We start from the raw sequence: 4,079 nt of genomic DNA on the forward strand, positions 1-4,079 counted from the left end.
GTTGTTCTTCCAGAGCACCTGGGTTCAAACCCTATCGCCCACATGGAGAATCACGATTGTCTGTGACTGGAGTCCCATGTGACTCGATGCCACCCAGAGTCACAAGGCACACCTGTGGTGCACAGACACGCAGGCGAAACACTCAGACATGTAAACTAAATTAGTATAATTTTAAAGACCCTAATGAGTAAGCTACGGCCTATCAGAAAATTGTTCAAAGATATATTGCTTACTTTGAGATAAAAATTGTAGGGAAAAACCTGCAAACAAAGCATTTGAGTCATCTAGCTGAAACCTGTGGTTTTCCTTTAGAAGTGGAAGTAGAGTGATGAAATGTGGTGGTGAGTGGGGGGCATCGGGAGCAGTGCTGGAAACTGAAGCCAAGTGGATAAGCTCTGAAGAAATTGAAAAATAGAGGAATTTCCCCCTTACGTCTATATAATGCCAGCACTTATCTCCAAGAGTCATAAAACTCAACTCTCTTTTTCATTTATTTATTTGTTCACTCATTCATTCATTTATTCACTTTATATCCTGATCACTGTCCCTTGTCCTTATGGTCCCCCCTCACAAAGTCCCCTACCCTCATTCTCCCTCTCCTTCTCCTCTAGGAGGGTGGAGGCTCCCTGCGTATTCCCGTGGCACATCATGTCTCCACAGGGCTAGGCTTATCCTCTTTCCAATGAGGCCAGACAAGGCAGCCCAGTCAGAGGAACTGGATCCACAGACAGGCAACAGCTTTAGAGACAGCCCCTGCTACAGTTGTTGGGAGACCACATGAGGACCGACCTGTGCATCTGCTGCCTACGTCCAGTGGACCTAGATCTAGCCCGTGTATGTTCTTTGGTTGGTGGTTCAGTCTCTGAGCGCCCCAAGGGTTCAGGTTAGTATTGTAGAGTTCCTCTCCTCTCCAAAGGGCTCCCAATCTTTCCCCCAACTCTTCCATAAGACTCCCCAAACTCTGTCCAATGTTTGGATATGGGTGTGTGCATCTGTCTGGGTTAGTTGCTAGGTAGAGCCTCTCACTGGTATGCTAGGTTCTTATCTGCAAGCATAACAGAGCACCATTGATAGTGTCGGGGACTGGTGCTTCCCCATGAGGTGGGTCTCAAGTTGGGCCAATTATTTGGTTGACTATTCTCTCAGTTTCTGCTCCGTCTTTGTCCCTGCATTCCTTGTAAATAGGAAAAATTCAGGGTAAGAAGTTTTGTGGATGGGTTGGTATACTTATCTCTCCACTGAGGTTCCTGATTAGGGCTATAGAAGGCAGCCAGTTCAGGTTCCATATCTACTATCCTCAGTGCCTCTTGAGCTTCAGAGGTGAGTCCTTGGTGACCTATGCTCAGAATCACCACTAATTACATCAAACAGAGGCCTAAGTTGGGAAGTGAGTAATTTCAAATAGGGTCTGACCAATATCTCCTCACAGTCTGAAAACCATTTAAGGGCTGTAGCTTGTCTGTTCTGATCTACAAAGGTTGAGAGGTGACAAAGCCACTCCCTCTCCTTCATAAATAAGAATATGAGGGTTGAATCTGTATTTTTCTGGAGCCACCTTAAGTCCAAATTTATTAAGTGCTATTATGAGATGTTAGAGCACCTCTTAGAAGAAAGTACAGTCTTTCATCCATCCATATATTGTAGCAAGGATATATTCTTCAAATCTTTTCTAATATGAAGCAGAATCACATCCACAAATTACTGTCATAAAGTAAGACTATTTTTCATCCTTTGAAGGAGAATTTTCCATTTTACCTGACATGGGGTCTAGAAAAATTAGGTGAGTGTGGGATAAAGGCAAGTATCTGTCCATCTTTGGGTGACAGAGGGCTAGCAAAAAGCAGTCTTGATGATCAATAGCAATGATACTATCATCTTTGGGGATTGCTACAGGAGAAGGAAGCCCAGGTTTTATAGTGTTCCCGTGTCCTGCATAATGTCATTAATTTTTCTTAGTCTTATAATAACCTCCATTTTCCAGACTTTTTCTTGATTACAAAAGTAGGCATATTCTTGGGACTATTTGAAGGCTCAGTGTGACCTGTCTTAAGTTGTTCCTCTACCAATTGAGAGGCTGCCTGCAATTTTTCTTGTGTAAGGGGCCATAATCAACAGTAGCTCCCCAAAATCCTATTGCTGTCAGTGTCTCTGTCTGTTAGCTCTCCCTAAAGGAGGTCAATCTGGATTATGCTATTGAACTGCCTCTTCCTCTATAGCAAAGGCATCTCCAGGATCCAGAGGTTCACCCTGTTCCTCATCATCATCCACAGTTTCTTCTTTGAGAAGGCAGAATTTAGGGAGAGACATGAAAGGAGGAAGGGACACCTTCAAAGAATTGTCAATGATTTCTTTCAGCAACTCTGTAAAATTCAGGAACCAAAGGGGCATTCACCTTAGCAGAAGTCATAGAGGTATGAATCAGACCCCACAATGCAAATGCAGTAATATGAATGTCTTCATTCCCAGGGTCTGAGTACCAAGACCCAATATCAACTCCCACTCTTTCCCAAACACCTAATTCAAAAGTTCCCTCAGGAGGAAACCAAGGACAAATTTTCTGAACAAATTATAAAAACTTTAAAACATGACTAGTAGAAACATTAAGACCTTTAGATTTGACTATGTGTTTTATAATATCTGCGTACTGCATAGTTTTGACCCATGCTGTCCCATTCTGAAAGACAGAGCACAGTACTTGAGCATTCTGAAGGACAGAACACAGTACTTCTCAAGTTCTTCTATAATTTCCTTTGACTTACACTGTCCCATTCTGAAGGACAGGGCACAAGGCTTCTCAAGTTCTTGATTCTATGCCTCTCTCTCAAATCAGAGGTCCTTCTGGTGAGTCTGAAGCACTCATACAGAATCCTATCCACCTCAGTCCCAACATTTACCTGCCAATCTTCAAGTCCCTACTTGGGCACTAGTCTGCTAGCTCCAAGATACAAGGTTCAGGTCCTGAGACAGGGAAGGATAATCAGCAAATGTGAAGACATTGACCTCCCATTGACTTTCAAGCAAGTGGCCCTGAATAGCTCAAGCCATCCTTATTTATACAATCACAATCCTGCTCATTGGATTATTTTATTAAAAGAAATTATAACATCAGCATTTTTAAAGTTTCATCATTACAAAAAGCCCCTAATAGTTTCCCTTCTTCCTTCCCTACTCCCACTGAGTCAATTACCTTATTTTGCACTATACTGCACAATTTCAGCAAGTCAAAACTAAATAAGTAGTCAAACATGTCTTATAGTCATGACAACATACCCAGCTGGTTGTAAATGTGGTTACACAGTTATGCAAGGTCAGAGATAAATAAAACATTTTTGGGTATAAACCCCATCATCAATTAGCAGCCCTCTGTCATAATACTTTTTTAATTGCAGACATATGTGTTCATTGTACCAAGCAACCTTTCCTGACATGTACCTATCAATTCCTGATATCATCTTTCTAAGAACCATTTTCAAGTCTCTTATTGATCAGACATAACTTCCCTATTTTCTAAGTCTCCGTTGATCAGGCATAGATCCCTCAGAACAGTTATGCAAGTAGGACCTGCCATTCTCCACAACTGCCACAGGCTTACACAGTATGACTGTAGCTGTTTCTCTGGGGGAAAGATTACATGTCCCAAAATACCCAAGATTGATGGTCACATCTGACAATCAATAAAGGCAAAAAGAAGAGAGGAGGGTTTTATCCCCAGAAAACATATTGAGAAAAACATAGACCCATCCTCAGGGCTTTTAGCTTATGTGCTCCCTGCCTTGCCCATGACTGAGAAAGTAAAGCTAAATATCTTTATGAGTACAGACAGTGGAGTAGAAGCAAGGAGAGGCCCGTAGCACACACAATCTAGGTAATAAGCACAGAAGCCACCAAATTTACCACAGATCCTTGCCGAGTGGCAATAGGTTTGCTTGGGCCTTGCCACAGTAGAATCCCAGGGGTCTCCATGGGCTTTGCCACAGTAAAATCCCATCAGCGAGGCACTAGAATGCTGTACCCTGCAGATGCTGCATGGCTGGCACCACATGGCTTTTATTTTCTGATCATAATTTATGTACATATAT

The sequence above is a fragment of the Rattus norvegicus genome, chromosome 1 (assembly GCF_036323735.1).
Source record: "Rattus norvegicus strain BN/NHsdMcwi chromosome 1, GRCr8, whole genome shotgun sequence".
Classification (NCBI taxonomy): Eukaryota; Metazoa; Chordata; class Mammalia; order Rodentia; family Muridae; genus Rattus; species Rattus norvegicus.